This window comes from Rhinolophus hipposideros (assembly GCF_964194185.1).
Source record: "Rhinolophus hipposideros genome assembly, chromosome: 4".
NCBI lineage: Eukaryota > Metazoa > Chordata > Mammalia > Chiroptera > Rhinolophidae > Rhinolophus > Rhinolophus hipposideros.
In genome coordinates, this window is record NC_138050.1 from 60932644 (window position 1) to 60946677 (window position 14034).

The window sequence follows — 14034 nt, forward strand, 5'->3', positions numbered from 1 at the left end:
GTGGCCTCTCCCTGAAGTGTGAAAGGCCTGGGCTCATACCGTTCTCCACTAACTCTACACAGTGAAATACAATAAATTGTTTGACACCGTTTGGCTGCAAATGATAGCAAATTATGTTTGAAAGAAGTCAACATTTTTATTTAGAAGATGATTTCAACATTAAGAGACATTAAGTGTGTGTAAAAGCACACATGCTTTTCTAATTTTCCAGCAGACACTGTCCTGGGTGTACTATCACTAGGTTTCAGTGGATTAGTTGAGTCATGAGCAGAGACCAAATGCCCTGATTTCAGATTTCATGATGGCAACTCCAGGGTTCTGTAAAGGAGCAACTTTAGGCTAAACTATAGGGTGGCTTTAAAGTGCAACATAAGAAAACCACATATTTTAAATTTTCTGATATCTCCCGATGGACTTGTTTTCCCTAAGTGTAAAGGCTTTGTTTCAGATGACGGCTGAGTATGCCACCCCACCTCATAATGACTATTAATCATCTAATCAGAAGAGTTTACCCTAGAGAAAAAAGGTTTAATATTTTGTTTTGATCTAGATATAAAGTAGCTGGTCATTGTTGATGAAAGTCTTTTTTTCTAGTGTCCATTTGCTCTCATTGTCTGTGCTTTCATTAAAGACCACAGCTTAAGATAACACTAGAGATCTTTTGATTTTGTCCTTCACAGCATTAACAGACTGAAAGAGAATTAGATGTTTACCTCAATAGATGTAGAAAAAGTATTTTTTAAAAAAAACAAGTCATTCAACATTAAAAAGAAATAGAAATAACCTTATCCAAAAAAAAATATATTAATTGAAAAACCTATATAGCAAACATCATATGTAGTGTTACTCATTGGAAAGTATCAATTTGAGATCCAAAACTACCTCTGTATCCAATATCTCCAAGGTGGCCAGCAGAGAAAGGCAAGGAAAAGAAATAAAATGTATAATTTGTAAAAGGAAAGAAAAACTATGATTTTCCAGAGATAAAATAATTATATATGCCGAAAATCTAAAAACAAAAACCCTACATTACATTTTTAGAATTTGCAGGACTAAAGTTCTACAAGGTTTCTGGACTCAGAAGCAACTAATAAGAGAATGAAATGTACTAACTCCTGTTAGAATATCATCTACATAGAAAGTTGTCTTAGATTAGCTCCCTATTTGTTCAAGGCGTGCTTTCTGGAGAAATGAAGGGAGGGTAGCAAGAGATTGCTGAAGGAGCAGAGGAAGGATGCAGCTTTCAGTGGGAGGCTAGCTCAGCTGGGTCCTATTGGGAGCTCTTGAGATGAATTACACCGGAGCTGGTCCACCTTTAGACAGGAAGGCCAGCTTGCCTTGTCCATTTATCATTGGTTTCAGACTGCCCCTTCCCCTGTGTGGGATGGGGTTATATCTTCCCAGGTGAGGCATCTCCCATTCTGAAAAGGCCCATTTTCTGAAGAAGGAGACAGTGATGAGATGTTAGCACTAATTGTAACAGCAGCTGGGGAATGGATGCCCTGGTCTGGTAAAGAGTCTCTCCCTGTGTGTGGCATCAACAGTACCCAACACTGTCACCCCTTGTTCTCAGTACTCCTCACATCTACTTGCTTCTCACATTGTTTAGTCTATCCAGGCAGAGTTTCTCCAGGATTCTGGTTGGTCCCAATTTCTGGGCAATTTATAAGAGGAGAATTAGCAAAACGAACAAACAGTCTCCACTGCTGCTACTGGCCCCAAGTTGATAAGTGATGCTCATTAGCTCTCTCCTGCGTCACCCATTCTTGGTCCCTCTTCCCTTCAGCCAGCACTTTTGAGTGGCTTGCCTTGCAGAGTTCCCATCCCCTCAACCCTGAGAGATCTCAGTCCTTGGTTATCATAAATTTATTAATATATTTTATATGATAAATGAGATCTTCAAGGTTATTTTTCAGAACTCAAATGTTTACTCCTATCTGGTAGAATCTGTTATTAAATAGTCAAAACATGTATCGTTTGATTACTGACTCATTCTCTTGAAACATGACCTTTTTTTCAGAAATCCACTAGTTCCTTTGGGCGATCAGCTCAGCTGCTGCTCAGTACAATGAAACCTCTGTTTTACTCCCTGCATGAGGTTTAATTGGTATTATTATTTATTCCTGATTTCACAGTCTTCCGTTTTTTCTTCTAAAACCTAACTTCTCTGAAAATGTAATCTAAAGTATACACAACTGTGAGCTAAGAATATTCTTTTAAATTAACCTGTGAAGTATGCATAGTGGCGGGGCCACACTTCTACACCATGTGATTTTCCAAGTCCAGTTTGTCCTCTGGAATGCCTCCTATATCGTTCGACTGTTTATTTTACTATCTTGCATTTCCTGTCCCGATATATTTCTGCCCATTTTAAGAGTCGTAGTGCTGTCTGAGGTATGTACCACCTTTTTTTCTTTTATTTGCTATTGAAGGCCTCCTATCTATGGCTGATCTAAATGCAAACAGGAACAACTTGAAGCATAAAATGGCCGTATGACAACCTTGCAAACACCTCAAGTCTGACTCAGCAGATGATCCTTTACCACCTCATTGCACTTACACATTTTTAGTGCTTCAGATAACAGTTACAGTATACATGCAGGGTCTACTGGGATTTCAGAACTGCTCCAGGGTCCATATGATAATGGAGATGCATGGGACTTGTAGGTGAGGGAAGAGAGAGGGCAAGTCCACTCAGTCTGTTAGGAAAGGAATGCTTGTGAATAGGTACCAACTACTGCAGTTGTGTTACTCAATGGGATGCCTGTTTTATTAAGAGAGATTCTCCATAGTTGTATGTCCTACTGCAGAGGTACGTAAACAGAATCTCGATGGAAATATTTAAGATCACCCAGGTGATCCTTATTATCAGGGAAGTTTGGGGAACAGTGCCTTAAGGGAAAGGTAAGATGTGAGGTGTCTTACAAAATCTTGTACTAGTTAACTAGGGAGTGATGTTTTGTGGTTACCTGCACAGCTGATTCAGGAGAAGACTAAGACCCCAGAGGCACAAAGTATCGTGCTTCCTGCCGGGATGTGTCGGAAACAAACTGTGTTACACCTCCCCAGGGTCCCCCATCATCAAGATGCATCTATTCTGCAGAGACTGAATTCTGTACATGTTAATCCATACTGGGCAATTAGGAAGCACTGGATGCCTCCTGGTTAGGCTGTTGATATTTTTAAGTAGGTCTTCTAGACCTTTATTTTCCCTGCTCAAAGTGTCTCAATCATATCTATATTTGGTGACAAGAGGGCCATATATGAGCCCTGAAATCATGCAAAATTAGCAAATGTGTACACATTAAAATCAATCTTAACAAGGATCTTAAAAAAAGAGAGAGAAATGGAGCAGTTACTTCAGTGTAATCAACACATAAATCTGATCTAACAGAATCCTTCTGGACACTAATCAGTTCCTATATTCCCACAGAGCACATGGCATTCTTCCCCCCTGCTCTCCGCCCCCCCTTCCCTGCCCATGGATTTTAAATTTTCTCTTTTAGTATTGTTATGGTTTTCTCAGCTACTAACTATAGTGTCAAATGAGATGCTAATTTTAGATGGACATAAACAGTAGCGACAGATGAGTTAGTGAGAAATATATCATTTTCATCAAATTCTTACTCTTGCATTTCACAGTTACTTTCATTCCAAAGCATCTGCCTGGACTATAAACACAATTTTTTTCTAATTGTCTTGCTTGTAAATTGGCCTGGCTTCATATTCTGATTGTAAAGTAAGATTTCTAATATTTGATTGACTGTTTCTCTCCATTCAACTGTGCCCCTTCCTCAATCTCATACTGTTAAATACAGCTTTAATTGTATGAGCTCACCCTTACAAATGCCGTCTGGAGCTGAGCATTGAAGTGAGTTGGGGGCAGGGGCAAATGGGAAAAACATACCTGTGTAAGGGAGACACAGGACACCTCTAGCTACTGTTTGCCACGAGGGAATTCAAACCTGACTTGGCCAGATCTTCTTATATTTCAAAATAAACTAAAAATCTCGTGATTTACAAATGTTAATTGATCTTAATTTGTCAAAAATATTTTGCAAGCCAATCAAAACACACTTCTGAATTATACTGAACCCACAGAGTAGCAATTTGCTGTCATTGGGTTACAGCAATGAGTGTAGCTACAGAGCCCTTTGTAGCTGAAAAAGATGCTTGTCCATCCTCTCTACTTTTACTGATAAGAAAATATAAGGATGATGAGCAGGTAGAAGAAGTGATGTGATATTTAGGACATAAGTATTAATATGTGCCTTTTAGGATGGTCATCTATGCCCATAAACAAGGAGTTCCTACAGATTCCAGGATAGGTGGACTGAGCTTCTCCACTGCTTTTTCATTGCAACCCACAGATTTCCCACAATTTTCTCCATCATTCATTGTTTGGCTCCTAAGCATGAATTATATTTATATAGCAGAAGTTAAACCATAAACACGGAAGAACTCTCTGAAATGCCTGATTGGTGAGGAGTGGTGCTAAGATTAGTAAAATTACTGCCATTATCAATTTTTAAAAAAAAATTGTAAATATCTTGGTCTTTCATTATTTCATGAATATTGTTTTCTAACTGATAATTCTAACTTGAGGTATTCCAAAGAATGATACACAGCTATATATTTTAAGATACAAACTGAAATCAACTAGCAGTTAGATCAAACAATTAAGAGCAGTAACTTAAATTAAGAAACAAATCTCTACATATTTTTTCTAAACTAATTGTTTACAAATATACCATTGTTTAAATTATTTTCCCTTTTGTGTTATTAGAATATTTCCATATGATTTCATCATTTGTTAGCTTTTTATGTATTTGGTCTTTCTGAAATCTTTGGAAATTTGAAAAAAATATTAGTTACATGTATTTCACCAAACGCTGATTATTTCTTAAATTATAAAAAAAGTGCTGATATGAGACAATAAAATAGCTTTACTATTGGCCCAAAGAGAATGGGTTGTGATAGCATTTTTTTAGATAGTGACTTCATTGAATATACATAACCAGAAAATACATCTTTAAAAATGTGTGCGTGTGAACTTACTTCCATTCCTTGGGCAATAACATTTTGTGATATGGAACTGTTCTTCCTTTAGGAGTTTCTCTCTCCCTCTCTATTTATGTGCCTGCGTGTGTATGACGTCTAAATCACTGTCAAGGATCCCTTGGTGGGTTTTACATCTGACTACAAGGCAAAATGCCAGCCGGAGTAAACTTTGCAGGGAGTGCAACTGAGAGGATAAGTGTCGCCTGGGCCTGGACACTGGTGCTCAAGATTCCAGAATCTCCTTAAAACTGTCCTGCTAGGAGCCCAGGAAACCTCAGATACAGCTTCCTGTTTTGGTATGCCTACAGTGCACGGAGGAAACTATCAGTTTTTGAATGGACATCCAGCCTCATCCACATAACAAAACATTTTAATTTTAAGGAAAAATGTTAATGTGTTTAGAAGACTACCATAAGTGTCACTGATGCACTCATTATGTAACAAGGTGAATTAGTCCGCATCCTCAGATACTGTCCAGTAAGACAAGACCACACACTCGCACACACACACACACGCCTGGCTCGCTCCTGTGAGGTGGCCTTACGTGTGCCCTAGTGCCCACGGCCGTGCTCGGTGAGCACGACAGAGACCACGAGAGGAGCTGGCAGAGGAGAACCCAGCTGTTGCTGTGAGACTGCCGGTGGCAACCAGAGAGGAGGAACCTGCCAGCACAGACCCTGCTGCTCCCCACCAGCTGCAGCGCAGGCTCCTCTGCAATTTCCTCCCTTCAGCCCAAGGCAGACCCTGCGGCAAAGCCAACTCTGATTTGAAAAAAAAAAAAAAAAGAGGCAAAAAGAAAAAAGCCCTAGTCCCTACCGTCTCGCTCTCAGGCCCCGCCGCCTGGGTGGCAGCAGCGCGCGCCAGCACGCGGAGCGCTGAGCCGCTGCACCGGCTGGGTGGCGCGCGCCGACGGAGCTGCGGGAGGTGAGGGGCCGCGTCCCCGCGTGGTGGGCACCGCGCCCTGCCCGCCGTCGCCGCCGCCGCAGCTGCACCCGCGGCACCATGACCGCTCTGAGCACGAGGGTTACAGGTTGGTCACCGCCGCCCGAGGCCCGGGTGCGCGCCAGTCCCTCTCGCCGGGGCTGGGCCCAGGAGGGCGGGGGCGGGGGTCGAGGGCCGGATACCAGCGCGGAAGGGGCGCCCCCACCTTGGGCGAGAAGGGGGCGCTGGCGCCCGCGTTGCGCCTCCCTGGTCCTTCAGCGGGATGCGCCTTCCCGGGCCTGGGAAGCGCACGGGTGGGCGCTGGAAGCTGGGGGCCGCCAGACCTCGGCCTGCCCCACCAGGCATGAAGGGTCAGGTGGCTGGGGATGTAGTGGGTGCATGGGCCTCTCCGCCTTTGTGGGAGATCGCGCGGTTTGGGGAAGCTGATCTGCTCCAGCAGGTTTCAGAAAGGGCCGGGGGCCCATACCCACCCCACCTCCGTGCTTCTGCGAATGGCTCTGGGCTTCACATTCCTCCTTTTATTAATTGGCCTGGCTGAGCCTAATGAGTTTTTACATCATTAGGGTGGCTACACACAACATGCAAAACACTATTCTGCCAAAGCAACACCGTGTTGTCATTGAGCCCTTAAGAAACGTGTAGATCTCCAGGCTGGAAACTCGAAGTGGGCCCAGAAACCTGAGCAATGGGTTACCCTTCTGACTCGAATTTTCCTCTTTCAGGGTGGTTGATAACTCTGAACTCAAATCCTGATATATTCTTGAGATACCATCGGATAACTCTTCCAATTTCAGGCATAGTTTTTCAGGGACTATATTAAGGATGTGTATTCATACACACACTGGTCCAGGCCTTGCCTTTGTGTGGTCATCAGTAGGCCTGGATCTCCCTGTTGGTGAAGTGGTGGTGAAGTGGGTACCAGTGATTGTTGTGTATAAGAAGGCTCAGATTGAAGGAGAAGACTTTTAATAGGGATCAGAAATTAATAGGTGGCCATTTTTTAAATTTATGATTTATATTTTTATAGCTACAACTGTGGTTTGATTTGAAAGTAAGTAGAAAGGGAAAGGATGGACTCTGAAGGTTATCCCTGAGGCAGACATACAGCTGGAGTGATTTTTTATATTTCAAAGATTGTTTCAATAGTTCTACATAAAAAAGATGGCTTCTCAAACCTCCACAACAACAAAAACTCCTTTCCTAACTGGTTGGTGCTCAATCTGTGGACCTTTCTATGTTGAATTTTTCATTCTTCTGTAGTGTATTTTGAGCTAGCTATTGCTAAACCCAAGCAGAGTGAAGGAAAAATACGACTTGGGGAAAATTTTTTAGATGGATAGGCTCATTGGACCCTCTCGTGTTTTTAGCATACTTGACATCTTGGCAGAATAGATACTCTGTCATTGATAAGGACTATACTAGAAGCTCTATAGAAGCTAAAGATGTCCTGTCTTGTGAGCTGATCATAATGTAGTTTTAACTTTGGATATGATTTACAAGATATTCAACAGAGGAAAATGTTCTACTTTTAAAAGAAAAACACCTACTCAAAATAGTATCAGTCGCTGCAATTTAGAGAACTGAAGGTTTGAAACATTTTCTTCTTATTTGGGAATGACATGTTTTTGAATTGTGTTCCATTTGCTTCTCTTTTCTTTCCTGCATACATTATGAGTGTGTGTAGGTGCACGCACACCTGGGCACACATGTACGTACTTATTTTTTCATTTATCAATGATGCTGAAATAATTTCAGAATCCTCATTGCTATGTAAATTTATTACAGGGGAAAAGAGTCACATGTGGATTTAGATTTTGTGAAGAAAAAAATCACATCTATCCACAGTATTATATCTTAATTGTAAGCCAGGCACCAGGCCTACGGATTCAATGAAGAAAGAGATAAACCCAGACCCTAAGAATCTGTCAGAAAAGACAAATCTGTAATCAAGTGGATAGAGTGAGCATCCTATGTTCTAGTTTTGGTTTGGAAACTATGACCTTGAGTTTAAAGAAACTATGAATTGCCCTTCAAAAATGGTAGCAACATTTTAGAGTTTGATTATCATGTTATGTGATTCTTACCTGTCTCAAGGACTCGTGCAAGAAGCTTTTACACCTTCAAAACTCTTTGTGTGCAAACATGTAAAATCTTTAAATTTATCCTTTGAATTTTAAAATAATCAGACATGATGGAAATGACACAAATGATAGAGAAAAGAGAATAAACACCTATTTTCTAACAACCTAACGCAAATGATTGTAATATCTGTATTTACTGCAGCCTTTTTAAGACTACATACTTTGTGTAGCCATAGTCATGTATTGTACATTTTTTATACTGTTTTTCTGTTTAACATTTATCATAAGTACTTTTTCGTGTTTCTATATACAGTTTACTTGATTAAAAATTATATATGGCTATCTGTATGTATAAGATTAGCCTCATTTATATAGCCATACCTCTGTCATTGGATATTTGCTGTTTCCAGTTTTCCGTTATTATAAATGTCCCGATAGAGTACAGGGATTTATTCCTAGTGGATGTTATTTCTCTTCATGATAAATTTCAAAATAATAAGGATATTCCTGGACAAATACATTATTTAAATTATTATGGGTATTTTATGTATAAATTATGCATATGTATAATGTATATTATATATTATGCATATATACATATATTCAAGTTCATTTCCTAAAGATTATAATTACGAATAAGATGATTTACATGCTTTCTGAGGTAAATCTGCTTTCTATTTAGTATTTGTGGATAACCTTCCCTCTTTTACAGGAATAAGATAAGATAATAGCTTGGATTTAAGATCTTTGAATTATATAAAGACTTGACCTTTAACAGATTAGGTTAATTTAATTAGATTAACTTAATCTGAAATCCAGATGATGAAATATACCCCTTAGAGTAAAACCAAAATAGGAGTGTCATAAAGTAGTAAGCTAAAAAAAAGAGAGTAAGCATGTAAAGTCTTTTAGGAAAAAGGAATTTTGAGTTCCAGAGTATAATTATGCTTTTTTGCTTTCTTATTCAGACTTCAGGTAAATGATCAAAGGAATTTATATAATGAGAAACCTGTACCCCACAGGTATAAAGTGAAAAAGACTGTTCACTATAGACTCCAAGGCATTTCTCATAGATTCAGTACAGATGGAACTAGATTAATAGAACTATTGGGCAAGTCTGAGGTTCAAGTCACGAGTCCCTTTCTAAGAGAGTTGTACAAAAAAACAAGGAACAGGACTCCTATAAACCCACTTAATTTGAAGTGTTGAAGGCTAAAGTTGGATCATTCTATAAGAAAGACAGAATTATATGACTTTTGAAACAATTTCTCCGTGATACCTTAGGGCAAGTGCAACCATACCAAATGGAATACACTCAGACGACAGGGACTAAGTCCAGAGGTGGGGCAGGAGTGGGGATTCTGGAAAGGAAGCCCAGGAGAATTAGTATATGTTCTGCCGAAGCGAGCACAGCCCAGGAGAATTAGAAGAGAAAGGTCAGAACACTGTGGCCAAGGGTATCACTTATATGAAGATCAAGAGTTAGACTTATCTCCAATTATGCAAAGAAACGAGATGAAAAGAGGAGTTTGTTTGGGGCAAGGATGATGTTTATGAACGACAGCCAACAGAGACACACAAGTAAATGGAATACAAGATCACAGCAAATAGAATACAAGCCATGGTCTAAGTCCAGTATGATATTTTCTTTTAGATTAAAAAAAAAAAACAAAAGCAATATGCAGATGAAAATGATTTATAATGGACCAGGAAAATTTTAATGAAAAGCAGCCAACATCTAGTTACAGCCTGGTGAACACTTGGCATTTGAAAAAAAAAATTTAAAGGAGAATATCCCATTGATATTCTGGTCAAGTTAAAGTATATGTATTTTATATCGGTGATCTATATTGGTGATATATAGATAAAACCAATCTCCAAAGGAAAAATTTATACTGACTGGATGCACCCTCTCCAAAATGAAATCTAAGGAAGCAGTAAAATGATATCCTGAAAATGTACCATTCTGAAAAATACCAGAAGACAATTCTCTTATGATACTAATGTGGATCAAAAAGGGAATATGAAAAAGGTGAAGAAATAGTAGTGTTTTTTGGTTAGCACATATTAGGCAAGTGCTACTAAAAAAAAAAAAAAGTAAGGTAGAAATATGTAAACATCAAACGATTCAAAAAGTAACTAACTGAGAAAAAAACTTTAAAGTAATAAAAATTACCATCTTTAATGAACAAATTTCATATATAGTAATTATCATAGCATTATAATATGTATAACTGAAAGTATTAATGTGTTCATTTATTTTGGGAGACGTGACCCGTAGATGCAGTGTTTCCTCAAAAGGTTCTATGACCTAAAATGAGATTGAAAAATCAGCATTTTACCTTAAAAAGTAAAGAAAAAAAAATAGCACTGGAGAAGAAAAGAAAGAGGATAATGTTTAAAAACATGAATGGATTCATTATAAAATGGGAAAGCTTTAGATCTGATAGAAAAAAACTAAGAGCCTCAGCATTCTAATCCTTAAGTCATATTAATCTATAGCTATTAATCTATCAGTATGCCCACAAATACAGATGAGCTCAAGAAGAAAGAGAAAAATAAGAATGGGGGTCAGTGAAGGAAGGTATTGGAGAAATTGGAGATGAAATTCTAAGGATGAATAACTGAATCAGACTACAGTAATGAAAAAGGAGAGGCAATGGTAGAGATTTATCAATAGAACAAATGCTAGTATCTTGGTGACCAAACCGAAAGAATGAAAAGGAGGGATGGGTGAAAAATAAATCCAGAACTTCAAGCTTGGGTGATTGTAGGTGTTTTTATTCTTAGTTTGTTATGCCTAGATTTAACAATTGATTACTTCTTTATCATTGAGTTAGCTGTAAATCTTGGCTTTATTATTTTTAAAAATCTGTTCTTCTTTATTATTTTTGTGAAACCATAGATCAGCTTCATTTATTACTTCTGGAGTAGAGGAAGGATTTTAAAAAAATTACTTCTTATTGCTGAAAAGTACAAATTATGGAAACCTGTATCAGACAAAATACAAATTTGTATCAGACAAGATACAAGTCAGTGATGGCTGAAAACACTATTGCATACATGTAACAAAATTTGCCTGAGGTTAAAAAAAAAATCCTAGATAATATAAAATTGGGATGGGAATCTTTCAAGCATGGAAAGTTGCTTAACGATTAACCCCAAGAAGTAAAGGATAAATATTGTAAATAAGGGATTTAAATTTTCAGAAATAGAACTTGCTGGATTTGGAAATACCTCTCCTTAAATTGTTTTTTCCATTCCCCTCAATTCAATATGTCAATACTTTATGGAGAAAAAAAGATATTAAACTCTGGCGAGCTTCAAAAAGACTTTCTACTTTTTATTAAACAAAAATTTAAAGTGTTTTAAAAACTGACTTAATTGAACTAGGTAATTTGTTTTCCCTTCCGCCTTTCAAGAAATAAATAGCTATTTCAAAGGTATATTCTACACTAGAAAATTATAGTAGAAAAGTCAAGCAAAAACCACATTTCTTAGTAAACTTCTCATAAGACAAACATTTATTCTTATACATAAAATATATTCCATATAGTATTTTTTTGAGAAAATTCTGAAATTCTCCGAGGAAAATTTAAAAATAGAATATACTGAATGTACATAGAGTTATAAATCAAAAATTTTGTCTCAGATTTCCGTTTTGCCTGTGTTGTTTATAGCTGGTCTCTCTCTTTTTTTTTTTTTTTTTTTTTTTCACCAAACAACTAGTCTTGACTACAAATAGTAAACTCTACGGTGTTAAAATGCTCTAGTGAGCATCTAGACCAGGGATTTCATCATTAGTTGGGACCACCGCTGGAAGTGTGTAAGAATCACTTGGGGAGTGTATCTTAAAGTACTATTTCCCATATTCCACCTCGGAAGGTTCTGATTTAGTATATCTGAGGTGAAAGACACCCAGCGTTGAGAATGTTTGAAAACCTCGCTGGATGATTTATGTATTAAGCAATCTTAGGAAGCTGCTATTTTAAATCCTTCTCCATCTTTGTCCAAAGTCTGTGTATTCATATTACAAAATTAACCACACACAAAAAAAGGAACTCCTTTCAATTTTCCGTACTATTTTAAGTATAGAAAAGTTTGGAAAACCACTATTTTAAACCACCCACCTTTTTTGTCCAACCTTTGTAGATTCATTACAAGATTAAGCATCTGCAAAAAAAAAGAAAAAAAAGATAATTTCCTTATCTGATTTTCATAATAAAAAGCCTGTTATTGAACTATTGGATAATAAAAAGCATTAAAGCCTCTGCCACTATCTGGAGGATGGGAAAGCCTTTTAGGGACTACTCTGAGATTAGTAAACTGTCGACTTTACAAAATCACATGGTCGACCTGTGGTGCTTTGTAACTCTGACATTCTTTTCTAAAATTTTCTTACAATTTACACTATACCCAGAATAACTCACAAAATTACAAATGCATGTCCTTTTTAAACTTGCAGTGAAAGGCAAGGGCTTGCGAAATGGACTGACTGAGTTTTCTGAGTAAAGGCTAGGGAGAGGCAGCTCAGCCAACATATGCAAGCTGATCGCCTCAATTCGTACTCAGTACTACAGTGATTTATGTGATAAATACAACTTCATTTCCGCCCCTACTCCTGAGCTGTTTTAGTTTGGCATGCCGGGTACAATGACAAATGCATGCTGGGCCATCATAATCTATCCTGAATTCCTTTATCAAATCTAATAATTTTTAAAGGTCAAAGAAAATGCAATTTTCACTGTTACAAAACTGAGACAACAGAATCTTTCGTGAAGTAATGATACAGTTTTGCAGTATTTGTAGAAAGAACCAGAAAAAATAATATGCTGCTTTTTTTTGGATTTAGCCAGTAGACTCCATATAAAAAGTAGAGAACCATTTTCTGTTTTTAATCATTGTGTTGACAAAAGGAAAAGAGAAAAGAAGACCCTGTGTTTGGAGATGGTCCTTTGAAATGTTTGGCTTCCTTTGTTTGGTAGCCCATCTTGGGTGGCCCTAACAGTCCTACTGAGACTGGACTGTGCATGTAACACTGTTTTTGCAGGGTTACGTCCTGATTTAGTAAGGGCCAAGACATAGATGAGTAAGCACCCATATGAAAAGTGCATTTGAAGAGAGAGGCGAGAGAGATTGCTGCTGTGACCCCAGGTGTCAACATTTCAGGGATGTCTTAGTTCTCCTGCTAAAGTGATCTGCTCTGCATTGTTCCTGGGGCAGACATAGAACTCAAGCTGCTTCAAGAGAGAAAACAACACAGCCCCCTGCTTTTCCTCCAAGCAGAAGACCAATTACAGGGAAAAATGCGTCTAGCCAGTGAAATTTCATGAGCAAAGAGAGAAGCTTGCTTGAGAGGGCCTGAAAGGACTGGCATTGTAGTTCTAGGAGCAGCCATGCTCTAATTTAATGTCCCTAATTAGATTTGGGAGAGACAAGAATTGGAGACTCCCTGTCTCTGATCTCTGGAAAAGAAGGTTCTATTCACAAAGCCATGGAAAATTAAGATTGAAAGACGTGGACAGTTAAATATCACCAGGGTAAAGATCAGAAAATGACCTTGGGCAGGGCACTTATGTTCTTCTCTAAACCTCAGTTTTATCTGTAAAATAGAAATAACAGAACACCCGCCTCACTGGGGCGTGGCAAGAAGTAAATGAAATAATTCATGCAAAGCTCTTAGCCTCACACATCATAAACTCTCATTAAACGTTAGGTATGATTTGTCTCAGCTTAAAAATTAATTATTTTCATACTTCACTCATTTTAAAGACCTTGCAAATTAAATTCATCATTGTTGCAAAACATTTGAATTTTATAAAAGTTCTTAAAGTTAACAAAGTAAGAATCAAATTCTCTGCCTGCTCTCTCCCTCCGTCCCCTACTCCCAATACAACAGACTCCTCAGGTGGATCTGGGCAAGTTGTCCTCAGACTTTTAATCTGTACAA

At 38.1% G+C, this 14034-nt stretch overlaps 1 protein-coding gene across 1 annotated transcript in view; it reads left to right on the plus strand.

The window, feature by feature from the left end:
• The first annotated feature begins 5599 nt into the window (after positions 1-5599).
• The window catches only part of NALCN (sodium leak channel, non-selective), a 318494-nt gene continuing 310059 nt past the window's right edge, over positions 5600-14034 (plus strand). Inside the window, 1 exon segment of the mRNA XM_081047253.1 lies at positions 5600-6091. The gene's annotated coding sequence lies outside the window, so the exon portion shown is untranslated.